At 35.5% G+C, this 27,870-nt stretch overlaps 1 non-coding gene and 1 pseudogene across 2 annotated transcripts; one reads left to right on the top strand and one right to left on the bottom strand.

Annotated features, from left to right (window-relative positions):
* Window positions 1-3,907: 3,907 nt before the first annotated feature.
* On the bottom strand, window positions 3,908-10,279 carry LOC147280126 (serine/threonine-protein kinase rio2-like; annotated as a pseudogene). Its single transcript, XR_015123380.1, has 14 exons — window positions 10,190-10,279; window positions 8,618-8,758; window positions 8,455-8,501; window positions 8,283-8,353; window positions 8,087-8,200; window positions 7,798-7,973; window positions 7,608-7,696; window positions 7,297-7,414; window positions 6,996-7,069; window positions 6,810-6,857; window positions 5,692-5,860; window positions 5,041-5,167; window positions 4,538-4,636; window positions 3,908-4,391 (listed from the first exon to the last, which is right to left on the bottom strand). The product of XR_015123380.1 is annotated as a serine/threonine-protein kinase rio2-like (transcript).
* A 10,313-nt stretch (window positions 10,280-20,592) lies between these two features.
* On the top strand, window positions 20,593-20,665 carry TRNAR-ACG (transfer RNA arginine (anticodon ACG)). Its single transcript has one exon. It is a non-coding gene; the product is annotated as a tRNA-Arg (tRNA).
* The last annotated feature ends 7,205 nt before the right edge of the window (window positions 20,666-27,870 follow it).

The raw sequence follows: 27,870 nt of genomic DNA, 5'->3' as shown, positions 1-27,870 counted from the left end.
AAATTTCAAAATTATATATTAATTTAATAAAAAAATTTAACATATATATTGGATTAAGGATTAAATTTTTAGAGTCAAAATTATTAGTTAAATTACATGTGTAGGACTTTGCCATAGCTAGAAGCAAATAACAATTTAATTATATTTGATATTTGATATTTAATCTTAATTTTCTATTTAATTATTTTGCATAAAGTCTGATGTATATATATATATATATATATATTGTACGTACATAAAGGGAACTTTCATTAATCTCTTAAATGTAGTTCGATGATCGAAATTGTCCATGTTTATGTCTTTATTTTAGTATTTATCAGATATTATTTAACGATTTAATCAATTATTTGATTAAATAGAGATAATTTTAGTGTTTATCTAAAACAATATGCTTGTCTATTTATATTGTAACAATTAAGTGTCTAAATGATGTCTGATTTATCTAATATATATTTTTTTTGTAAAAATGATTATCGAAAGAAGACTTAAAAAGTAGATAGTTTTGATCATTGAACTACAACAAGAAGAGGACTGGCTGCATGAACTTCTCTCTAACAAACTCTTCCCACCATGATGTGAACTGTGAGGTAGCCTCGGTCGAAAGCGGCCGAGCAACCAAAACCAAAGCCAAAGCGTTATGAGCATTGTGAGTATTGGCGGAAGAGACACCGCCAAGAGCTCAAGCGGTTAAAAGACAAATGTAGGGGTTTTAGGCAATACTGAACAAACCCAAAGTTGGAAGACCCATAATGGACCAAGAACATGGGCGTCCATGCCATTGATCACAATCTCACCTAAGCAACGATATAAGTAGGCAAGCAGGTAAGGTGCCAAAGCTAGAGACTATTCACTTGAAACAAGCATGTCGGTCAGCCAGGCAAACTCAAGAAGGCCTTTTCCGACCTTTCAAACAAAAAAAAACTTACAAAGACAGTAAAAGAGGAAATTAAAGGAGGATGTTCATACTTTTTTGGAAGCTGCCGGTTTCCAGCCTTAGTAATTTTAAATTCTAATATGCACTTTAATTTATTCGTTCTTCATTTTCTTGCATTTTCATTAAATTCCGGTTTTATTTGTTTTTCTCTAGTTAATTAATTAGATTATGCATTTACTGTTCACACTCGCGTTGTTTCTTATATTTCAAGGGTTATCTTTGCTTTGATTTTGTTTTCACACTCCATTGTTATTTGTTAGACTTTGATTTTGCATCCATTACTCGCACTTTCACATTCACAAATCGCATCACCATCACACCCAACCAATAGAGCACTACCCTAAGTCCTTGCGGCCAAGGTAGAACCTACGGCCGAGATTGTGTTCCTTCCCTGACCACAATTTCTTGACTGAAGAACGGATTCGCACAACTCATCAACAAATATACGCTTGGCCTCCGACCACGTATTGGCACGCGTAACGCATGTGAATGACATAGTTTCCCTAAACACACGGCCCTCTCAACACGTGGCCGAGAGAAATTAGAGGCTAACAGATGTGGATCATGTGTGTATGTGCTAGCTTTATGCAACATATATATAATATATATATATAGGAAGTCTCCATTGTAGGATCCTACAAATAAAATTATTTGTAGGATACCTCATGGGGCCCACTTCTATGTAGTATTTCAACAATCTGAACAGTCTATTTTTTAGACCTCTATTTATAAATCATTCTTCCAAAAAAAGCCAAATCGGAAATCATTTGCCTATGTAACTTTGATCAAACAAATGGACAGTTTTATCGAAAATTTTTAGTTCGTCTATTAGTTTGATCAAAGTTAAATATGCAAATGATTTCTGATTTGACTAATTTTTTGCAAGAATGATCTATGAATAGAGATCTAAAAAATAAACGTTCAGATTGTTGAAAATATATGGAAGTGGGCCCCATGAGGTATCCTACAAATAATTTTATTTGTAGGATCCTACAATGGAGTCTTCTTGATATATACACACATACAGGCTCCTTCTATTGAGGTATACGTCAACTTATTTATGTTGAGGTATGACCTTGTTGGGGTCCTGACGAGTCGTTTTGTGTCAATCCGAACAATTTATTTTTTACATATTCATTGATAGATCATCCTTGCAAAAAATTAGCCAAATCGGAAATCATTTGTCTATCTAAATTTGATCAAAGAAATGGACGAACCAAATATTTTCGATAAAACCGTCCATTTGTTTTATCAAAATTAGATAGGCAAATGATTTCCGATTTGACTAATTTTTTACAATGATAATCTATCAATGAAGATGTAAAAAATGAACGGTTTGGATCGACACAAAAAGACTCGTATGGGCTCCAACAAGGTCATACCTCAACATAAATAAGTTGAGATATACCTCAATAGAAGGAGCCTATATATATGATGTTTGCTTGACAAGAAATAGCCATTGTAGCATGAATTACACTTTAACATAAGATTTTTTGCTTTCCTTTATTTGACCTCACAAATAGAAATCATAATTAATGACCAAAAGATAAAACCACCGATCCGATTATCTGTTTGGTTTAATCTTAAACTTCATTCATGTCCAATGATTCATAAAATTGTGCATTTGTCTCCACTCCACAAATCTAAAGATTAAATCTGCATAGGATAGGGAATTTAATATGTATGTGGATTTCTGTACGTCCTACAGCTTTTTCTTGCTGTTGGCACTAAGTTGCCGTTGGAGCATGTATTTACTCAATTGCCCCTGAGGTTGCTGAGAAACACATTGTTATTGAAGGGGACTTGGTTGGACATTTATGCAAATCAAGGTGGAAGTGGTAGATTTATTATTATATTTGGTGCCTCAATCTCTTTGAGGTACAATATTCATTTAATTCCTGCATAATGGGAATAATTAGTTATATTATCCCAAGACTTGTTATCGGGTAAGGTCATGTTCATGTGTGTGTGTGTGTATTCTTTGGAATATATTAATATATCTGTGTTTCATAAATCTGATTATCTGAATGTTTATTTTATTTTATTTTTTTTTTTTGTGAATGCCATTATGCCAATATCCATTCTCTGGGCATTTGTTCAGTTTGTTTGCGGCTATAGTACCTTACCACTCTACGCAATTGTCACACAGGTGAGTTGCAGGATTAATATTTAGAATTTCTACAATTGCATCAATTTTTGTTATTCTTTTGTTAGAGATTTTGGACTGTGAGATTCCTATATATGATTACTTGTAATGAAGATGGGAAGTTCATTCAAGAAGCCTATATTTTGATAGATCAAAATGAAATGCCTCTCTCGGTTTCACTCAAACCCACCATGATACTTAGGAATCTCAAGTGAATGAACTTGAGATTGAAGTCAAGTGATTTGATGCAATAGAATGAAGTCAAGTGATTTGATGCATTGCAATGTACATTGCTTAAACTTTATCTAGACAGACAAAAGCTCATTTGTTCTATGTAGTTTTGACATTTTATTTACTTTTTATTGTAAATTAATTTCATCGACATCCCAAAGTTTATACATTCAACTTAATTCTTTTCACAAAAAGAAAAAACTTAGAATCAAGTTTGGTAGATGATTAGATCATAAGTTGACCCAATGTTCACACATCCATCATTGCTAGACACATCAAAACAATAAAATTTCAGAAATTCAAGTCTCTTTTTTTAATTTTTTTTTTAATTTTTTTATTTAAGTGAGGAGGGAAGAAGGTTCGAATCCGGATGTGTAAAGGGGAGAGCTTTTGTCCTGGGCCAACTAAGCCAACCCCAATTCACATTTCAAGTCTCTTTTTAAGCTTAATAGAAGAAAATAAGCTCATATTCTTTTTTGACATCTATGTTCCCATGTCTGCCAAGGAGCATTTTTACTTATTCAGTATACCTTACATATATCATGAGTAGGAAAGGCATGCAATTCCGCCGAGATATAAGGGCAGTGGTTGGAACTTGGCAGTATAATAATGAATTAATGATTGCCATCAAGGTATAATATAATCACTATGAGAAAATTAGCAGTATAACAATTATCAAACATTTCTTTCATTTTGAATAAAATTGATTGCCATACATATGCTGCAAACAGTAGGCCAAGCTACTTCCTCTCCTGTAGTACAAGTCTAATAGTTGAAAATCTGAATTTCATGCGATGCCCGCAGCCTCCATTTGGTATGCAAAATGGACATCTTTGACCCAAATTAAGTGGACATCTTGGATTTTGTGGTGGGACTTCGCATATTCTACCAGCTGCTTAATTGTTTCTGGACTTTGGAATTGTGAGAGGATCTACCACCCTTGTCTTTGTAGGTATTTCTGGAGGTGGAGGCAAGAGTTTTTCGTCCTCCACGGGCAGCTGTTATGGCACATCGTCTAACCTTGTTCAAGCGCTTTATCAGCTCAGCATCATTGTCATTCACGGCCTCTTCATCTCCCTCCTGTGAAAACAAGACTACTGTAAGGGCTTCCTAAACAATAATATCTGCCAGGCCACAACTGACAGCACACTCCAAAGCCTAGCCAAATGAGAACTTTTACTCTCTGTAGAAAGCACAGTATAAAGACAGAATAATTCAAGACCTACCTTGTCGTTCGCATCTTGATATTCAGGTTCACTACTTGGACCTGCTTCACAGTTTCTTATATTGCCCTCTACTTCACCTTCCTCATCATGCTCTAAAGTCTGATCCCGATGAATTACAACAAAGCATAAGTACAAACTCACAATGTATGATTCAAGAATGCAAATACTATTAACAGATACAATATAACTAAGCTGGATTAACCAAGCACACAATAAGAAGCACTGCCCAAATAAGAACCCTTTTTTTTCTTTTTCTGAATAACTTACTAGAATGCCTATCCAAATAAGAGAAATTTTACAATCAAAAGATACTTTTTCCACTACCCAATTTCTTATTATTATACAAACAAACACAAGAAATCTCCATTTACTCTGCAAATACAATATCATTTATGATTTCACCAATCTTCATTCTGATATAAAGTAATTACTTAAGACCTCAATTTGTGACTTAGATCACTTTAATTTATTTGTGATATCAACATCAAGTGAAAAAAATGTACCTGATCTAGCAAATGCAGCGAATCCAACACCCTTCATATTTGCTTCATGTAACACAGAGACGTGTGTGCCATATCCAGTATCTTCATCACCAGAACTAGAATCCTTTTCAATCCCTCCTTCAATGAACTGCATGCAACAATGTGGTATTGAAGAACATTATTACATTCATATATGTTTAGTATTTGACAGCAGAAGCGTTAAAGTAAAAGGCATAACCCACAAACAGATTTAGCAAGGAAAGTACAAATGTTATGACATGAGTCTGAGACTTTGAATACCATACACGTGATAACACAAAGTGACCACTTTTGATATAATGGTTAAATTATCCAAAAGGCACAAAATCAACCAATTGTCACTCAAAGAACCCAAAGCAGGTGAAAAAACATGAGTGCTTCTGAAGTACAATTAAGATTGTGACCACAGCCTTGACTATACTGCAGTCAATGTCCCATGAAATGTTTTGCCTAAAGGATGGGGGATATTCCATGTAAAAAATAAAAGAGTTCTAAAAATATTTTTAAGTAGCAAGAGACTATCAGAATATCCAATAGGCTATGGAATTTAATGCGGGTATAGTATATATATGGCTCCACGAATACACATAGAGAATGTGGCAATTAAATCTACCATGATTCACAGCATGATACCTTCTCAATGTCTTCCTGGTCCTTCCTAGTAAACCCACTGGCAGCAAGTTCCTTGTCCAGAAAACCAGAATCCTTGGCTATTGAAGAAAAACAAGGCCTGCCACTCACATCTGTGTCTACCTCTGTGCCATCAGTATCATCTGGGCATTCTTGAAAAGACATATTGAACCTGAGAGAAAAAATCATAACAAACTAGAGTAAGCCTTTATCCCAAACTTTCTTTTCTCATGGGCTTATAGAGGATCTATGAACCAGTGGTTGACACCAATTGTGTAGGAGGTAACCAGTGGTTGTTGTGAGTCACTAGAAAAGGTACAAAAACAAGTCTCCTAGACTGTCATTCTGTGGATGTTTTTCTAATTCTTATGCTGACAGTTAGCCTTTTTAATTATGGCTTCAAATATCAATTAGCTGCCAGCCTGCACGTTTTGTTATGCAGTCAAATTAGCTAATTCCTGCTATCCCACATTCCCACTCCAATTAATATCACAGTAAAGCATTAATTAATTGGAAAAAAAAATTGGAAATGCCTATTATTAATTGAAACAAACAAATCAGGGAAAAAAAATTAATATTAGAAAAATAATGTATAAAATATAAATAGTTTAATTATAAATAATGTATTATATGGTTTTTAATAAAATATAAATACTAGTTGATTATCTGTAAATGAAAAATTATGCGTAATTATGTATATGATTATGAAATGGATACAGAATAAAGTTACAAGATGAACCACAACCCAGAATACCGTACCAACTGAACCTACACCTTACGCACCCCACCCTGTACGGAAAAAACTTCACATCCCGTATATGTGCCCATTCCACGTACCAACTCAACCCACATTATATAGATATATAGATATCCTGATATTAGTTTTTCAGCCATAAATTCATGCAACCAAGTAAATATTTCACATATTCAGTACTGTTTTTAAGTTCGCTGTATACTATTAAAATAGCGACAAATATCATCTGTATGCATTTCTTCAAGCCAACTTGAAATGCTTTTCGGGGGTTTTGCAACCTTGAATGTTATAAACATCCACAAAACTAAAATCACTTGCATTTGGCTTAAAAATTTCACAATAGTTTTAACAAAATTAAAAAACAGACCTCTTTCTGAAAAACTTAAAAATGCATTCAACATCACGGTCAAAGTACCTGAAACATGGAAACTTCATAGAATGAAAATATGATATCTGATAAACTTGGAAAGGTGTATATCACTATGGCAATTGACTTCTGACAATAAACAGTATGAAAAGATGACTGGTATTTGTAAGTAACAGAGCTTCTTACATCTGTGCATTATGATGTGATACAGAAACCATTTGTGGAAAATCAATCATGGTGACCTTCTCGTCATCATCAATCTAAAAGAAGAGAAATTGGAAAATAATTACAAGTTTAACAATGAATGGAAATAGGAAGCCAATGAGGCATTTGGACTGTATATATTAACTGTATTACCAATACAACCATATAGAAAAAACTCTTTTGAGTGAGAGCAGAAGAAGGAAACACAATGACATGAGTATGAAACATAATGCAACCTAGAAGTTCCAAAGATGCTATTCCAGAGACAGCCTCAAATGCATACCATAATGTTAAATTCATTGAAGTCGCAGTGAATTAAACCATGTTCTGCCAGACGAACAACGAGTCCAATGATTATTTCAAAAACCATCTCTGGATTTTGCAATTGCTTCACCTGCACACTGCATTGGACAGAGTAAATTTCATAGGTCCATGAAACAGTGTGATCATAGATTAATATTTATTTTCTTAAGCAAGCTAGTTCCAAAGGAAACACACAAGGAAAACACTGTATCTGGTAACTCCATTGTGTAGAATGCTATTCCTTTCTCATTCAATTATTTGAAATGGAATTTTTAAAAAGAAGAAACTTACAGTGGGTAGCCTTGTACAAGTGACATAATCACACAATGCCTGTTACAATCCACAGCATTTGGAACAGGAAAACCATGCTCTTCTAAAGCCTGCTCAAGCAGAGCAACAGTGTAAAGAAAAAATCAACATGATAAACACACAACAGGGACAATACACAGAAATAAAAATGCCAAATATAGAGAAAAAGAACCTTCATAAAAGTAAACTCTTTGAGTGCAGCAAGGCGGGACAAGTAAAGCCAATTATAACTGCTACGATGTTTTAAGTAATCACGCTTAGATTTGACAGCTCTAAAAGAAACCCTACCAAGCCTGTGCAACTTCATTGCCAGCACTGTACCATCTTCCGTGGCCACCTCAAAGATATCTGGAAAAAAATAAATTTTATGGAGAATAGTGACAAAGTAATATTGGAATATAGTACCACAACCAGGCACCAGCATGTGTTCTATGAATTAGAAAGGAAAAAAAAAATGGTACCAGACTCTTTTCCTACTCCAATTTGACGACCAACAGACACAAAGACTCCGCGGTTGACCATAGTCTTAATTGCAAGAAAATCATAACCAAGATAGGTGAGCCGAAACCCATCATCTGGATGCACATAATAACAAAGAAAGTGAGAGGAATTCAAAACAATTATTCTTGATTGTTATAATAACATTATTTATAGTACATTTAGAAGAGTCATGGTGCAAGAGCTTATGCTTGAGCAGATTCTTGAGAACTTTATAAGTACCCCCATGCCTATAAATTTAAGGATTAGACAAGAGTTAAAAAAAATAAAAAATAAAGATGGACAATTTCAAATTCAACATGAAGGGGAAAACAAAAAACTAAATGCATACTTGAGCGAAGCTATGCGCTCCACCAGTTCAGAGGGTACGAGTTCATGCTGAAAAAAGGATATGAAGAGTTAATATAGATACATATACATATATAATGATAATTAAGGTAAGCTATCGTGAGAAATTTAAAAGATTTCAATAAAAGAATAGTAGAGACATTTACATTTCTCATTCCCATTTCCACAGCAGTTAGAACCCTAAAATCATCTTTAGTGAGGTATCTCAACACGTCCACGTTCAGCTTCATCTTCCTTGCTCTTTCTGCTTATTTTAGACTTGGGAAGCTGAGGCCTTGTTTGGTATCCTATTCAAAAACTATTTTAAAAAATTAGGATTCTTTTTTAGAATTTGAATTTTAACATAAAAGTTTTTAAAATTTGAAAACTTGTTTGGTATAAAATTTGAATTTTTTTTTTTTAATTTTGAAAATTTGTTTGGTTGATATACTTGAAAACATTTTTTTTTTTTTTCAGTTACTTGTTTATACCAAGATCTAGACTTATACTTGGGTCCCGAGTCTCGGGACTTGATACTCGATACCTGAGACCCGAACCCAATACCCAATATTCGACAACCTGGAAGTATACTATTATCAAGTCAGTGATATATGCAACAACTATCATACATTTATTTTTTTCTTTTCACAAGAGGTTATACATATCTATGTAACCACATGCAATCTAAAATATTTTGTGCATTGAAAGCATTAACCTTATCGCACCAAGTGCCTCATATAGGCACCCATTTTCAACATAGGAATCAATCATGGATGTCCATAGAATAACATTTCTCTGTTCCATACCATCAAATAAATTTAGATTACTGCAAGATGCCACACTACTAACTAGGTTTCTTTGAGAGGAATACAATTATGACTCCCAGCTGCTAGTGAAGTTTAATTACTGACTAGGTAACTACTGAACATTCATAGTAGTAAACTCAACCATACAAAATTGGCACCCATCAAAACACATTCATCTACGTGCATGTCATTCTAAGTAGATAACAAAGAAATAACTAGTGGTGAAACAAAGCTCTGTAGTATGCTTTATTCCCTCAAATATAAATAGAGCTTTCTGGAGCCAAATTGATGTATCAATTCTTAACATACCCTAAAGGATATCTTTCTAAGCAATTAAGGGGCATAGCCTAAGCTTGAATCCACGACTTGTTCTCTTTAATTTTGAGAGATTAATGTGAAGGAAGCTTACAAGTCAAGCCTATACCCTGCACTGCCAGAATACTGACCAAGAAAAAAACAAAGAATTTTTATCTAGGAATTGAATATCTCACCTTCTTTAAATATGTTGGAACTCATATCAACACAAATAATTCAATTAGCAGATACTCAATGTTGAGGAACCAAAAACAATGCCCAAATTCTAGAAATGTATATTACATGAATAAGAGAGAGACCCATATCAAGAAATGTAAACAGTCAGCTGACTCTGAAAGCTAAAAGAAGGAACCTTCGAATAAATAAAAGATTTTCCAAATAGTATATAGCTGCACCAGCCCAAAATAATAAATCAAGCAAGCCAAAACTCAATGCACAGCAAAACCTGCTATGAAAAACGCACAGAAAAAACCACTAAAGGAAAAAAATTAAAACAAAATCATTAAACTAAAGGAAGAAAACCCAATGACCAAAATTTATTGTGCAGCTTTAAAACCCAAAATGTATTTAACTTGAAATTCAAATTGGAAGAGACACAAACAGAGAAAAGAAGCTTACCAAGATCACCGAGTAGAGAGAGACAACGAGCAGATTGTAGCATAAGACCAGGGCGAATCCAGAATTTGAAACTGGGGTGGGCTGAAAAACTCCTCGACGGTACGAGGAAAAGTAGCAATATGCAACTAATAAGAATTAAAAAATAATAATAATAATAATTGTTTTTTTTTTTTTTTTTTTATCATCGGCTTAGTTTTTACAAATAAGTCTAAAAAAGTGACTGTGGTCGAATATGATAATTTAACAGCTAAGGTGAGATTGAGAAATAAAAAAAAGAAAAGGATAAAAACAATGTTTTATCGTTTTTTAAAAAACCCCATTGTTTAGTTTTATTTCTAAAAGTTATTTTTAAAAAGACTAATAAACATGTTTTTCTTTTCATTTAAAATCGCCTTAATTAACCTTTTTTCATGTCCTCTTCTTAACCTATACTATAAGGAAACCGACTAATATACAATTGTAGTAGAGTTGTACATTAATTACTATACCTAATGGAGTATAACAGCTAGGATTTTGGAATTTTTGTTTGTCTTGCTTAACTGTGGAATTTAAATCTAAGTATTTATGTAATTCTATTCACACCCAAAGGTGATACAAATTCAGTTTTTTTTTTTTTCTTCTTCATACCCTTATACAATAAATTCATGGCTAAGATTTTTTTTTTTTTTTTCCAAGTCTATGATTAAAAGTTAAAGCATAAACAAGTAGAGAAAAAGCAAACATAGGATCCGAATGCGATTAGCTAGGTAACCACCTAAGACTACGCTTTTGTTTGTTGTTATGGTTTTAGAGTCCTACCAAGTTTTATCTAGTTGTTCTCAATTTCCACATGTCAATTTCTTTGGGGAAGGGAGAATAAGGATTATTAGAGCACATATCTTCTCAAACGGATAGAACCCAAACCATGTAATTGAGGAAGAATTTTGAAAAGCTACGAGGGACCATAGCACGGTCAGGCCTGATAATGGCTCTACTATGTTTGTAAACCTCAAATAAAAATAACCCAATAATATTCTCATACAAATCTAACTAATAAAACCAAGAGAGATGATAGAAGCAAACGAGAGCAAAAAGAGAATATGACTTTTCATTAGTCTCTCCCATTATAAACGCACCCACTATATCTCAATTGTATGGTATGACAAAAGTCAAAATACAAAGTGACTGTTGGTATCAGGCCCAAAAGGAATGTCACGTGTCATTTCCTAAAAAATCGCAACAGGAAAAGGAAATGGACCACAAAAGTCAAGGTAGTCAAACTCATGGCCGAGAAAACCATTTCTCGGCCTCACTACTTTTCTTGGCCTCGCTTCAGTTACTACGTATACAATCAACCATCCAATACTTCCGGTTGTGCAGATCAAGAGACAAAAGGAATAAAAAGTGATGTCACCCAAGAGACAAACTCTAAAAAGCAGCACAACAAATGTCACTATCTCAGACAGAGAAAGGACATGCGTGGCACAAAAGGTAGCTGGCATAGTACAAAGTTAGGTGAAGAGCTAAAAGGGAAAAGTGGGATTCTGTGCCCTTAACGTGGAACCCATCTAAAGAGGAACCTTGGCAAACCCTAGCCACAAACCCCAGTATAAAAGAGAACTTTTCAGAAGATTCAAGGATCATTAATAACCCCCAAAAAAACAAACTCGAATCCCAAAAAACCTTTCTTGAATATTCAGATCATTGTCTTCTCAATTGATTTTTCTTAAAGTTTAGGTAGTTGTCAATCTATTATTATCATTCTTGTTGCTTTGTGTTTGATTTTCAAGTGATTTATTTCCTCTTGCAGTGTCCCTTTTTTGGACTGAAAGAGTGGAACTATTCTTGTCATTTAATAGCTTTTACCATATTTCCTATTTTCCTTTTATGTAGGTTTTTAACCATGAGTAGTGTGAAAGGAATTTACCCTTTACTCTGAATGTTGATATGAATGCACATTTATTTATGCATACGTTTGACTAGTCTCTTACCCTCCTAAAACTATTACGATTTTAGTGGCATTTAAGAGGTTAATTCTCTTTGCATTTAGGTTATTACCCAGTGAGTAAAAGTCATTTTTTAACCAAATTTGCTCTCTGCCAGTTCTTATTTTGGTTATCGTTTTTATTTTCAAAGGATATGGTCAGATTTGTGGTAAGAACTACCATTGGTTACCAATCTCACCCACATCATATTTTTCTTATTTTTCGCTTTAAGATTATTTGCTTTTATTTGAGTCAATCTGAATTGATCCTGATATCAACCGCTTTTGAGTTTACACACCGAGTCCAACTTTACATAGATTGAGTGAAGTCATAGCAGAAGACTAGGCAAGAAAAAAGCCTTGGCCGAGACTCGTTACTAGAATCTCGGCCCATAATCGCCTGATCCAAACCTCGGGCCATTTATCTCAACCGAGGTTTTCCCTGTTTTTATTCCGTCCTCTAAGGACGGTGGCACGACCACACCTCTTCGCTTACATGGCATTAGAGGTCCCATTTTTTAGTCGAAACAAATTTGGCACACCTAGTGGGGCCTAGGACTGGGCCTCGGGTAGGTTGGGGTGGGTTGGGGCTCAAACCGCCACAGCTTGCACAACCATCGGTCGAAGCAGGCCAGCGTCTATCGGGTTGGCAGTTGGAGCGTGTCGAAGACTGGTTAAGTCGACAAGGCTTCTCTCTCTCTCTCGCTTGAATTCAAGCAATCAGCGATGGAGACGGGTTAAGCCGAGATTTTCAATCAGCAAAATCAATTCAGGCACCGCGAGTTTAGCCAAGGCCATATAGGCATGACCACTACAACAGTGGTGGAGGATAGAGGCAGCAGCACTAGTAGCAACGATCATATGGTAGGCATAATGAGTTAGGAAGAGATTTCATGCCAAGAGAACAAAATTTGACTAGAGCAGAGATCGAGGAAATGTTACATGGAATGATGTCAAATGCCGGCATACACCTTTTTCGCTTGAAATCTCAAACTATGACTTTCTGAGAGATTTTAGGACTCTCGACTTTTCACTGTTTAATGGTATCGACGGTGCTTCGACCATAGAGCACATTGACTGTTTTACCACTCAATGCGGCGTATACGCCATAAATTAATGGCTGAAGTTGAAAATGTTTGCTAGCTCTTTGACTGGACCTGCCTTATCTTGGTTCATGGCCTTACGGCCAAACTCGATTAGGAGATGGTTCGAGCAAGAAGAAATGTTCCACAAGTATTTCTACCGGCCGAAGAAGGAGGTCTCCATCACAGACCTGGCTAGTATGAAGCAAGGCGAACCCGAGCCAGCTTCTGAGCATATTAGAAATTTTTAACAAGCTCGAAGCAAATGCCGGACAATTATACCTGAGAGAGAATTGGTGGATATGGCTCTACGAGGGTTGAACTTCAAATATAGAGAGCATTTCAACCAGACCAATTTTCAGGATTTGTTTAAATTGTTTGAAAAAGTATCAAGGTACGAAAGCATGCTCAAGGAGGAAGAACAAAAGAGAGTGGTCGTGAAAGGCCAATACTACAAGAGCTCTCCAGTATATATGGCTAAGTTCAGAGAAGAAGCTGAGTACTTTGATGAAGAGTCCGGCACATAAGCAGTCGCGGTCCAGATCGTCTTGGATAAACCCTTTACTTGTACCGCTTTAACCAAATACACACAGTTGGGCCAGAAGCAGACTATCATGGTCAAAGGAAAAGAATGTGTCATCCCATGTGGTGGTAAACAAGGATTACTCTTTTGACATCACTAAAATTGATCAAATCTTCGACTATTTTCATAAAGCCGGGAAGATTAAGTCATCGCAAGGGATGAGAATCCCAAGTAGAGAGGAGATTGAAGATAGGCTCTACTGCAATTACCATGAACGGTGGAATAATCATTTCACCAATCAGTGTGTAACTTTCAGAGAGTATGTGCAAAGGTTCGTTGATAAGAAAGAATTGGAATTCCCTTCAAAAGATAAAGGACATGCCTCGGTGGAAAAGGCACATTTTGGGGCGGAAGCCAACATGGTTGACGTTGAATTTGCAGTTAACAATCCAGCAAGGCCAAGAGAAGGAAATGGAGCCCAAACAATCACCGAAGGAATAGCAGGAATGATCATCATTTGTTCGCGATGCCAAGAGGAGATTAAGTTGGAAGAACTTATAAAATGAGCAAAGATGACTCAACCGGTGGACTAGAAGAAGCCTGAGAAGAAGAGAGAGGCTCAAGAGAAACTAAAGGAGGATTACAGCCGAGAGAAGACAAACCCAAGTGGGATTGAAAAAATAAAGAGAGAGGAACCAAGGAGAATGGTGCGATGGGTACCAAAAGTTGTTGTGGAAGCCAAACCCCAACCAAAGACATCTATTATTAGAAAAGAACCTAATGAGCCGGCAAGGGCTAAGGTCTTTGAGAGGATGGGGAGGTCTCCCCAAAGGGCACCTATTAGGAGAAAAATGGAACATAAAAATGTGCATGATGATGAGGGTCATCAGAGAGAACAAGAAAATAAGATTGCTTTCTGGCCAAGAAGAGCAGAGGATGCCCAGCCGGAAAGAGAAGATAGAGAGAAGAAGACGTATAAGCCAAAAGTCGCAACAGATGGTAGTTGGTATCAACATTAACCAACATTTGAGGGGATCATACCTATGACCAAAATGCAGGAAAGACGCCAGCACTGGAAATACAAGCTGCTAGGCAAGCTGAGAAGGAACAAGAGGTCCTAAGGCAATGGGGCAACTTGATGAAAAGATGGCGGTACCAAGGGATGTTGACAAGAGCCGGTCCTAGGCCTATTGAGAGAGAAGAATCTGAAATTGTACTGGCTATGTTTTGGGAGCAGGCCGAGAAGGGGAAGCAAATCTCGGCAAAAAAAAAATCAGTACCCTTCATCTAGTTTGGGTTTCTCATTGAGGCAGAATGCAACATGGTTTTTGCTCTTCCAGCTAGCCTAATTTGCAGCGAAACCTGACCAACAAAATTTCTTAGAGGGAGATGTGAGGGATGAGTCATCCTCCACGATTGAAATTACTAGGGAAGATGAAGACAACGATGAGGTGGTCCTGCAATCTGGGGTGGTTTCAATCACAAAACAAGGAAGAGTGTTTATCGAAAAACCTGCACTGCACTCTACTGGCCATTTGCGGCCGTTGCAGTGAACATTCTGCTGAGAAAAATGATGGAAAAGCTGGGTAAACCAAACAAAGATTTGATTAGGACAGACCTGTATATCTCCAATTACATGGGATTGCCTCATAAGTCCATCAGATGTTTACCCGTGGATCTCCAAGTAGGCAATAGGGTTTAGAAAGCTGCATTCTACATTGCACATTCCTAGTCTCTATACAATGCTTTGATCGGCTGGGACTGGATACATTCCAATCTTTGTTTTCCATCAACCCTAATTCAAAAATTGATTATGTGGAAGGGAAACAAAGTGGAGGTTGTAGATGCTGACCCAAGACCCTTCCATGCCACGACAAGCTTTGCTTTGGCACGAACATACGATGGCGATATTGGATGTCTAAGACTTGAGGGATACAATGAGCATGGACAACCTACTAGTGTAGTATACTCTAAGTTTGAAGGGGAGTCTTCGGCCGTAAGAGATTTGTTTGATCAAGAGATTCAATGATAAAGACAACATTACCAGATTTAATCCAGTTCGAAGAAGACCAACCCCAGTGATGGAAAAGAAACGACTATAAGCTCTATCCTGGCCGAGGTTTCGATGGAGTTTTTATCAGAAGAATGGCCAAAGGAGATTGAGCTAAAGGATCTTGATTATGCCCTGGCCGAGCTCGAAGACAGATATGCCGAGGTTCAAGATCCTTTAGAAGAAATTAACCTTGGAAGCGAGGAGGACCCCCGACCAATTTTTGTGAGCAAGCTTTTAGGATCAGATGAGCGCTCTGAAATGATCAACCTCTTAAAGGAATATGGGGTCTGTTTTTCTTTGCATTATCATGAAATGTCGGGTTTAGACAGAGAACATGTTGAATATAAATTACCTATGAAAAAGGGTTTTAAGCCGTATGTACAATTACCTTGGCGGTTCTCTGCCGAGGTTGAAAGTAAAGTTACAAAAGAAATCAAAAGATTTCTTAAAGCGAATTTTATTTATCCTGTTCAATATGCGGATTGGATTTCTAATATAGCTAGTACCGGTAGTTAAAAAGAATGGGAAAATTATAGTTTGCATTGATTTTAGAAATTTGAACTTGGCAACCCCAAAGGATGAATATCTCATGCCCGGCCATGACCGACTTCTTGATTGATGGTACGGCTAAACATGAACTTCTTTCGTTCATGGATTGGCATGCAAGGTATAACCAGATTGTCATCAATGAGGAAGATTTGAACAAAACAACATTTAGGTGCCCCGGCGCAAGAGAGTTGTACAAATGGCTAGTGATGCCATTTGGCCTTAAAAACGCTAGAGCTACCTATCAGAGAACTATGAACGCTATCTTTCATGACTTGATTGGTAAAACTATAGAAGTCTATATTGATGATGTGGTTGTCAAGTCTGTGCATCGACGAGATCATATCCACGACCTAAGGCAGACCATCATGAAAATGCGCAAGCATAATCTAAAAATGAACCCTAAAAAATGAGCATATTGTCTTGGCCGATAATTTTCTTGGTTTCCTTGTTACCAAAGAGGCATTGAGGTTGACAAAAATAAGAAAGAACTCAGGAAGTAATAATTTTAAAAATTTTGGAAGTCAAATAGTACACAGTCATACGAGTTTGTAGGATACTTCGGCTGATGTTTCGAAGCTTAGATGTATTCTGCTGAATCATTTAAGTTTGTAGAAATTTAGAAAAATAAGAAAATTGAAATTGCCTAACCGAATCGCTGATGTGGCGCGATCTGGAGCGTTGATTAGAGTTGATCGGACATCAGAAAATTAGCCAGGCTAAAAGGCGATGGTTGTGTGAGTGAAGGCGCACCAAAAACTCAGTCCCAACGCGATTTGGGACGTACTCACGTGAACGGCCAAAAACTTGTTTTTAAGATTCAAGTTAACCTAAATGATTAACTATAACCAAGCTAAAACTCACAAGTGCACGAATCTTAATAGTATAGCATGCAACTATCTAGGTCGATTCCACAGGGATCTAGATGTAATTCAATTTTGTTGTTAAAAGATAAAAATAATTTAAAACCAAAACATAAAAAAAATGAAAGAACCCATCAGCTAGCCCAGCTGCCACAATCGCAGGAACCCACCTCATCCCCCTCCCATCTTTTCGGCATCCCCTCCTCCAACGCCGGCAACTTCTCTTTTTACTCCGGCCGGTCACCATGGGGTGTTTTTGGGTGAGGACTCCATGAGAAGTTTCTCTGTAATCTGCACAATGAAGGTGATGATGGGGTTTGGTTTGGGCTTAATCCCCCAAAATCCGATCGTCGAGCACCCCCTTCTGCGTCGCTGCAGGTCACATTATGAGCGGATGACGCCGATCTACAAGGTCCTAGCATCGTCGTCGTCGATCAAGTGACGTTGGGAAGGATCCCTCTGAAAATTCAAGCATTATCTATTTTCATGTAAGATCAGTTCCTTCCCAAATTTTCTTTCCTTATTTATCTTTGTAATAACTGGCTTCTAATCAAGGAAATGAACCCTCTTTCTACAATCTTTGAAACTTTTGATTTGTTGCTTTTTATGGAAATTTTCATGCCTCTCTTCAATCTCCTTGTCTTCCTTCTTCCTGCCTCCACGCAGTATGGGGTTTGTATCTTTTTTTTTTTTTTTTTTGCAGCTGTATGGGGTTTGTATCTGCAAGTTCAAGATTGATTATTCCAACAATCAAAATACAGTGGTGGAATTTCAAGGAATTTCAAGATGGAAAACCAATGATCGGAAAAGTAGTGGAGTGGTGAATATTTGAACTGAGGTTCAGCCAACAATATTTTAATAAAATCTTGAAAATCTTCAATGTCATTGCACTTCACCGATTCCCAGTCCATATCAGTATATTACTCTCTCAAATGTCCAATGTTTATAAGTGCCCATTTATCTTCTCTTACCACATAACTTCTTCTGTCTAATAAGCGTCCATGGACTCGCCCACCTTTGTGAAGATATTCCAAGCCCTGTAAGGATTATGCTGCACACAAAAAATAGAAAACAATCAATCATGTCAAAGTAAAAGAGTTGGAGAAGGAGGACAAATATGATACACAAATCAAATTAGAGGGAGTGCCTTATATTTTCTAGCATTTGAAATACTTTTTCCATCTTTGTTTTAAACTGATCATCTTCCAGTCATTTAAAAGTTCAAGATTGATTATTTCAACAACCAAAATACAGTGGTGGAATTTCAAAATACTCCACTACTTTTCCGATCATTGTTTTCCATCTTGAAATTCCACCACTGTATTTTGGTTGTTGAAATAATCAATCTTGAACTTTTAAATGACTGGAAGATGGATCAGTTTAAAACAAAGATGGAAAAAGTATTTCAAATGCTAGAAAATATAAGGTACTCCTTCTAATTTGATTTGTGTATCATATTTGTCCTCTTTCTCCAACACTTTTACTTTGACATGATTGCTTGTTTTCTATTTTTTGTGTGCAGCATAATCCTTACAGGCTTGGAATATCTCCACAAAGGTGGGCGAGTCCATGGACGCTTATTAGACAGAAGAAGTTATGTGGTAAGAGAAGATAAATGGGCACCTATACACATTGGACATTTGAGAGAGTAATATACTGAGAATGGGTGAAGTGTAATGACATTGAAGATTTTCAAGATTTTATTAAAATATTGTTGGCTGAACCTCAGGTCAAATATTCACCATGGTGACATTGGTTCGTTCTTGAAATATACAAATACGAAGTTAGTTTCTTATATTTTTTCAATTTCTTAATAGTATTAATTGCTGCTGTATTTAATTGATTTTCTTTCTTTAATTTCTTAATAGTATAATTGTTGCTGTATTAAGTCTTTTTCTTTCTTTTTTCTTCAGCTCTATGGAGTTTGTAAAGAAACTCATCCACCATCCGTCATTAATGTGCTTCTCGAAGGACCGGATGAAATGTGCATCTGACTTGTACCAAGCATTTGAGCAGAACACAATTTCACTGACTTGTGATATAAAACACATTTGGAGGACTTCTTCCGTCTTTAAGAAATACTTGGACCGGGATATAGAAGCACGAATTAAAGAGCCTCAAGTTCCTTTTTGGAGTCCTCTAGTACGAAAGCCATATAATGGGCGTAATTTGACAGATTTGCTGCGTTTTCTAAGGAATATTTACACGCATCATCTCAACGATGGTTGCTTCGATAGTATGGAAGAAGAAATTCGACTATTGTACCCTGGTTTCATTGAAAAGACTTATGAGAATTTTACGAAGGATGAGCAGCAACTTAAATAAGGTACTTTCATATACTAAAACTGACAATCTTATAAATTTATGTTTATTGGGTCTGAATTTTAATGTTGAGTGATGCTACTGGTTTTACTTTCACTGCAAGGTTTTACTCGTTGTTAAGATGTTATAACAATAGTTCCTATCTATTTTTCTTGACAATATGAATTGTCCTCAAATTTTAGAACTTTTTCTATCAATAGACAGAAGCGAAATATATATTTAGGCATTATAAACAGGTGTCAAACATTGTAGAAAATAAGGGGTGTCTGTTAGCCATTTCATAATGCAGAAAATGCTTCTAAAAGCTGCTCTGAGTACAGTGCATAGTGTCATTTCTTGAATTTCTAACTTGGATCTTGTCTGAATCAGACAATTCTCTTCAACATTTTTGCAGTAGAACGTGTTAGCTTTTGAATGTTATAACACAGTATGAGAATAACACATTTTTAGCTTAGATCATTAAAGATCTTTGGTAGTCTTTGTAATGTTTAATGTCATGATTATTGTCTGAATTTGAAGATTTTATTTTTTAAAGGGCCTTTAAGTCTGCTAATGATCTTAATATTTATTTTTAATATTCTAGTACCCTGATATAGTGCTCTTGCTTTTTTCTTTTTCTGTTTTTGTGAACCACAGGAATGTTGCAACAACATTGAGGATTTGGATGGACAGTTTGAATTTTGCGACACCATAGATGATTTGGATGGACATCATTTTTTTTTCTTTGTTTGATTGACTCGTTAGGCTTTAGAAGATTAGGGGCTTAGGAGTTTAGGGGGTTACATGTTTACAGGCTTTTGGTTTAGGGGCTTAAGGGTTTATCAGCGTTCACGTTTACGGACGTACAGGGCTTAGGTGGGGCTTAAGGGCTTAGGATTGAGGGTTGAGGTCGGGTTGAGACCAGGTTGAGGGATGATGGATGAGGGTAGAGGGATGTGGGATGTGGGATGTGGGATGTGGGATGTGGGATGAGGGTAGAGGGCAGAGGGTAGAGTGAGGGCGGAGGGCGGAGGGCAGAGGGCAGAGGGAAGAGGGTAGGGTAGGGTGGGGGGACTCCATGGCCCAATGGATAAGGCGCTGGTTTACGAAACCAGAGATTCTGGGTTCGATCCCCAGTGGAGTCGCATGTGTTATTGGGTTACGGGTTATAGGGTAGGGACTTCATGGCCTAATGGATAAGGCACAACTTTATTTTACAGATTAAAGTTTCATACTTCTATTTTGTTATTGTCAAGTAACAAACAATTGCTATTTATCTCCATTATTACCCTCACTCGCTTATCTTTTTTTTTTTTTTTTTTAATTAAGAAAGCTTCATTAAACACCAACAACCCATCCAGTCGCTGGACCACCACTGGTGACCTATCTTTCCGGCCACGACAATTCATCTCCCTCGTCGGTGACAATTCATCTCCCTCCTCCGCTCTCCTTCTCTCTTTCTTTGCCATCACACAAACCGGAGGTCTGTCGCTGTTTTCTTATTTTTGACCTCCCTTCTTATTTTCTTGGTTTATTGGGAAAGAAATCAACCCAATTGGATTCGACTGCGAAATTTGAGGTTTTTAGTGGGAAATGATAGTAATAAGGCCTTGTGTCAAAGCAGTTAGGGAAATAGTGATATAGGTTTCTCTTGGGAACTCCAGATTTGTTCAAGGTATATACTCTTTTTTTTTCTTTAAAAAAACTGTGATGTCATGCTTCGTGTTTCTGGTTGGTTGCTCCGCTTATCTGTCATTGGTGATTAGAAATGCCACTTTTGCCTCTTGCTTTATGATGTGGAAAGGGGGAAGGAAACAAAAGTAACGTGCTCTATAAGATTGCATGCATTTCCATTCCTTATTTTGGGTCTCTAGTTTCCTCTTGTATGTGTGATAGTAGTTGTAATCTTCCCTATTTATTTGCTATTTTTGGTGTGATCAAATCCTGTTTTCTTCTGTTACAGAACCTTCTTTGTCGTGAGCCACTCAAGCTTGTAGATGGTGGTGAATCTCATAGAACTTTTGTTTTTATAAAGGATGCTATTGAAGCTTAATTGTTGATGCTTGTAAGTAAAAAAATAAAAAATAAATTGAATTAATATTTAGTATGCAAAGGAAGTTGCCCAGTAGTGCGATATTATTTTCTTCAGGAAAATCCTGCTAGGGCGAATGGTCACATTTTCAATGTGGGCAACCCTAACAATGAAGTTACAGTTAGCTAGCTTGGTGAAATGATGACTGAGGTGAAGAATTTGTGATTGAGATGTATGTCTGCAGAATATATCTAGATATCCTTAGGGAACTATATCATATGTTACCAGAGCTTTTGCTACGACAAGCTGGGGGCAATAGGCCATTATACAAGTGAAGTCGTTTCTGTTTATTGAGGGGATTTGCTTGTAATTCCTCTGTTTGGTCCTAAGGGTGTTGTATTCTTTTCGATAATCCTCCCAGGCTCTTGTTTTTCTTTTTATTTATTATTAGTTTATTAATTTCATGCATTTTGTAAAATATTAGACAAATCAAAGACTATTTAACCGTAGGATATATGGTGTTAATTTTAGTGTTTATAAAAAACACAATGTCCTATTTATTTGTCATAATTAAGCATCTAAATTGTGTTTGATTTATTTGATTTTTTGTAAGAATGATCATTGAATGAAGATTTAAAAAGTGAAAAGTTTCGATTGTTAAATTACAATACGAAGTGGGTCGGCCCTACAAGGAACCCCTTAGAGGGGATATACAATTTCATTATTTTATGTAAGGTATGTTACCTGAGTCCCTTAAATAGAGGAAGCTTTCACTCTTTGATTAATCATTTAATAAGTTTATAAGAGGATTCTTTGTGTGACCAACTCTACTTTATAGTTTGATGATTGGAGTCCTCAATTTTTAAGTCTCCATTCAATGATCACCTATACAAAAAAATTAGACAAATAAGAGACTATTTAACCATTTGATTAGATGGTGATAATTTTAGTGTTTATTGGAAGTACTATGTATGTCTATTTATTTTGTTACAATTAAGTATTTAGATTATGTCCGATTAATCAAATTTTTTGTAAGAATGATCCTTGAATAAAGAACTATTACATATAAGGTTTTTATCATTGAACTACAATGCAAAATGGATTTTACAAGAGATCTCATAAAGAAGACTACATACTATATAATTAGAGTGTTACTATTCCCACCCCTATGTCCTATTTTCCCACCTTCCATTTTATAAAAATATTAATCACTTGTTTAATTTTTGTGAAATTACTTCTAAAGACTTATCTAAACAAAGGGATATTTTACCCATCCACTTCTCTACACCCACCTAAACTCATTTTATCTTCTCTTCATATTCCACACTTTAATATACAAGGAAAACCACCTTAGATTCATGAACAATAATTTCTTTTTCTTTTTTTTCTTCTGCAGAGTAATATTCACAATCTGACCCTAAAATATTGTTTCCAATATATGATTTTGTCTCAATCATTCATATTCCCAAATTCCCCTTGGTTTTTCTAATTGTTTTGTTTGATCTTCTCTTATTCATAATCACACCCTAATATAAAAGTTCTTGGGAACATTAGAAAGTTTTTGATCTAGGAGTATGTATGAGGTTGTATATTGGTTCAAAATTTGGTGGGTGAATAGAGTTTATGGTTTATGGAAGAAAGAAAATATGGAGAAAGAAATTTGGTGGAAAAAGTGTTTATTAGTAAGGGTATTTTAGGACATTGGCGGGTGAAAAAAAATGATTATTATTTCTTAAAATTTAAAGGGGTGTAATTATAGGGTGAGTGAAAAAATAGAACATTGAGGTGGGAATAGTAGCACTCTATAATTATCATGCATATATAAAGACTCTTACATTAGTCCCGTAAACTTTCATTAATCATTTAAATAAGTCTATTATACAATTCTTTGTGAGGACCGCTTCACATTAGAGTTCGATGATCAAAGCCGTCTATTATTCAAGTCTCTCTTTAAGGATCACCTATGCAAAAACTCAGACAAATCGAAGACTATTTAGACACATAATTGTATATAGATAATCACAGTTATCGAATATGTAATTACACTTACCGTGTATGTAATCACACTTACCCAATATGTAACCAGACTTACCAAGGGAGTAGTAAGAAAAAGACAATTTAAGGAAAAGATGAAACAATAACATTTAGGAAAAGAAAATATAAGGATAAGACAAATAGCAATTAATTAGCAATTATTTAGAAAAATAACAATATAACGATAAGACCAAAAAAAAAAAACAATCATTTAGCAATAATTCAGAATTAAATAAATATAATAAAAAGCCAAACTATTGGCATTTAGGGTATACAAAAAAAAGTACTATAATAAATTGAGAAATAAATATTAAATATGTATGAGATAAATGGTCATAAAAATTATGAAGTAAATTTCAAAATTATATATTAATTTAATAAAAAAATTTAACATATATATTCGATTAAGGATTAAATTTTTGTTGTCAAAATTATTAGTTATGTTACAGTGTAGGACTTTGCCATAGAAGCGAATAACAATTTAGTTATATTTGATATTTGGTATTTAATCTTAATTTTCTATTTAATTATTTTGCATAAAGTCTAATACATAATATATATATATGGTACGTACATAAAGGGAACTTTCATTAATAATCTCTTAAATGCATATCGATGATCAGAATTGTCTATGTTTATGTCTTTATTTTAGTATTTATCAGATATTATTTAACCATTTAATTAATCATTTGATTAAATGGAGATAATTTTAGTGTTTATCTAAAACAATATGCTTGTTTATTTATATTGTCACAATTAAGTGTTTAAATGATGTCTGATTTATCTAATATATATATATATTTTGTTATTTATATTGTCACAATTAAGTGTTTAAATGATGTCTGATTTATCTAATATATATATATTTTGTAAGAATGATTATTGAATGAAGACTTAAAAAGTAGATATTTTGATTATTGAACTACAACAAGAAGAGGACTGGCTGCATGAACTTCTCTCTAACAAACTCTTCCCACCATGATGTGAACTGTGAGGTAGCCTTGGTCGAAAGCGGTCGAGCAACCAAAACCAAAGCGTTATGAGCATTGTGAGTATTGGCGGAAGAGACACCGCCAAGAGCTCAAGCGGTTAAAGGACAAATGTAGGGGTTTCAGGCAATACTGAACGAACCCAAACTGATGGGTAACGAATTGAGGATTGTAAACTTCAGCCCCAATCTTTGAACCCTGCTTTTTAAAACCCCCCAATTGCAAGTCATGGGGAAGTAGGAAGCTTTCCCAAAGGTTCCGGAGGCGATCTAAATAGCTTTGATCATAAGGAAGGCTGAGGGCACGAAAAGTGCAAGTACGAAACTGGTCTTCTTCATGGCCAGAGAGCTCGTAGAAGAATCTGAAACACTCCTTGGCCGAGTGGTTGGGTACCTTGGCCGTAACTAAAGCATGGCCAAGGACTTTGTTCATTGGTAAAATATCAAATAGACTAGCAACCAAAGTTGGAAGACCCATAATGGACCAAGAACATGGGCGTCCATGCCATTGATCACAATCTCACCTAAGCAACGATATAAGTAGGCAAGCAGGTGAGGTGCCAAAGCCAGAGACTATTCGCTTAAAACAAGCATGTCGGTCAGCCAGGCAAACTCAAGAAGGCCTTTTCCGACCTTTCAAACAAAAAAAGACTTACAAAGAGAGTAAAAGAGGAAATTAAAGGAGGATGTTCATACTTTTTTGGAAGCTGCCGGTTTCCAGCCTTAGTAATTTTAAATTCTAATATGCACTTTAATTTATTCGTTCTTCATTTTCTTGCATTTTCATTAAATCCCGGTATTTGTTTTTCTCTAGTTAATTAATTAGATTATGCATTTACTGTTCACACTCGCGTTGTTTCTTATATTTCAAGGGTTATCTTTGCTTTGATTTTGTTTTCACACTCCACTGTTATTTGTTAGACTTTGATTTTGCATCCATTACTCGCACTTTCACATTCACAAATCGCATCACCATCACACCCAACCAATAGAGCACTACCCTAAGTCCTTGCGGCCAAGGTAGAACCTACGGCCGAGATTGCGTTCCTTCCCTGACCACAATTTCTTGACTGAAGAATGGATTCGCACAACTCATCAACAAATATAAGCTTGGCCTCCGACCACGTATTGGCACGCGTAACGCACGTGAATGACATAGTTTCCCTAAATACACGGCCCTCTCGACACGTGGCCGAGAGAAATTAGAGGCTAACAGATGTGGATCATGTGTGTATGTGCTAGCTTTATGTAACATATATATAATATATATATATAGGAAGTCTCCATTGTAGGATCCTACAAATAAAATTATTTGTAGGATACCTCATGGGGCCCACTTCTATGTAGTATTTCAACAATCTGAACAGTCTATTTTTTAGACCTCTATTCATAAATCATTCTTCCAAAAAATTAGCCAAATCGGAAATCATTTGCCTATGTAACTTTGATCAAACAAATGGACAGTTTTATCAAAAAATTTTAGTTCGTCTATTAGTTTGATCAAAGTTAGATATGCAAATGATTTCTGATTTGACTAATTTTTTGCAAGAATGATTTATGAATAGAGATCTAAAAAATAAACGTTCAGATTGTTGAAAATATATGGAAGTGGGCCCCATGAGCTATCCTACAAATAATTTTATTTGTAGGATCCTACAATGGAATCTTCTTGATATATACACACATGCAGGCTCCTTCTATTGAGATATACCTCAACTTATTTATGTTGAGGTATGACCTTGTTGGGGCCCTGACGAGTCGTTTTGTGTCGATCCGAACAATTTATTTTTTACATCTTCATTGATAGATCATTCTTGCAAAAAATTAGCCAATCGGAAATCATTTGTCTATCTAAATTTGATCAAAGAAATGGACGAACCAAATATTTTCGATAAAACCGTCCATTTGTTTTATCAAAATTAGATAGGCAAATGATTTTCGATTTGACTAATTTTTTACAATGATAATCTATCAATGAAGATGTAAAAAATGAACGGTTTGGATCGACACAAAAGACTCGTATGGGCCCCAAAAAGGTCATACCTCAACATAAATAAGTTGAGATATACCTCAATAGAAGGAGCCTATATATATGATGTTTGCTTGACAAGAAATAGCCATTGTAGCATGAATTACACTTTAACATAAGATTTTTTGCTTTCCTTTATTTGACCTCACAAATAGAAATCATAATTAATGACCAAAAGATAAAACCACCGATCCGATTATCTGTATGGTTTAATCTTAAACTTCATTCATATCCAATAATTCATAAAATTGTGCATTTGTCTCCACTCCACAAATCTAAAGATTAAATCTGCATAGGATAGGGAATTTAATATGTATGTGGATTTCTGTACGTCCTACAGCTTTTTCTTGCTGTTGGCACTAAGTTGCCGTTGGAGCATGTATTTACTCAATTGCCCCTGAGGTTGCTGAGAAACACATTGTTATTGAAGGGGACTTGGTTGGACATTTATGCAAATCAAGGTGGAAGTGGTAGATTTATTATTATATTTGGTGCCTCAATCTCTTTGAGGTACAATATTCATTTAATTCCTGCATAATGGGAATCATTAGTTATATTATCCCAAGACTTGTCATCGGGTAAGGTGTGTGTGTGTATTCTTTGGAATATATTAATATCTCTGTGTTTCATAAATCTTGAATGTTTTTTTTTTTTTTTTTTCTCCTTTGTGAATGCCATTATGCCAATATCCATTCTCTGAGCATTTGTTCAGTTTGTTTGCAGCTATAGTACCTTACCACTCTACACAATTGTCACACAGGTGAGTTGCAGGATTAATATTTAGAATTTCTACAATTGCATCAATTTTTGTTATTCTTTTGTTAGAGATTCTAGACTGTGAGATTCCTATATATGATTACTTGTAATGAAGATGGGAAGTTCATTCAAGAAGGCTATATTTGATAGATCAAAATGAAATGCCTCTCTCGGTTTCACTCAAACCCACCATAATAAGTAAAATTCAATAGAATGAAGTCAAGTGATTTGATGCATTGCAATGTACATTGCTTAAACTTTATCTAGACAGACAAAAGCTCATTTGTTCTATGTAGTTTTGACATTTTATTTACTTTTTATTGTAAATTAATTTCATCGACATCCCAAAGTTTATACATTCAACTTAATTCTTTTCACAAAAAGAAATAACTTAGAATCAAGTCTAGTAGATGATTAGATCATAAGTTGACCCAATGTTCACACATCATCATTGCTAGACACATCAAAACAATAAAATTTCAGAAATTCAAGTCTCTTTTTTTAATTTTTC

This window comes from Dryas octopetala, chromosome 7, assembly GCF_963921425.1.
Source record: "Dryas octopetala chromosome 7, drDryOcto1.1, whole genome shotgun sequence".
NCBI classification, from domain to species: Eukaryota; Viridiplantae; Streptophyta; class Magnoliopsida; order Rosales; family Rosaceae; genus Dryas; species Dryas octopetala.
The sequence above is the reverse complement of the archived record's forward strand: the minus strand, read 5'-3'. Positions and strand labels throughout refer to the sequence as shown.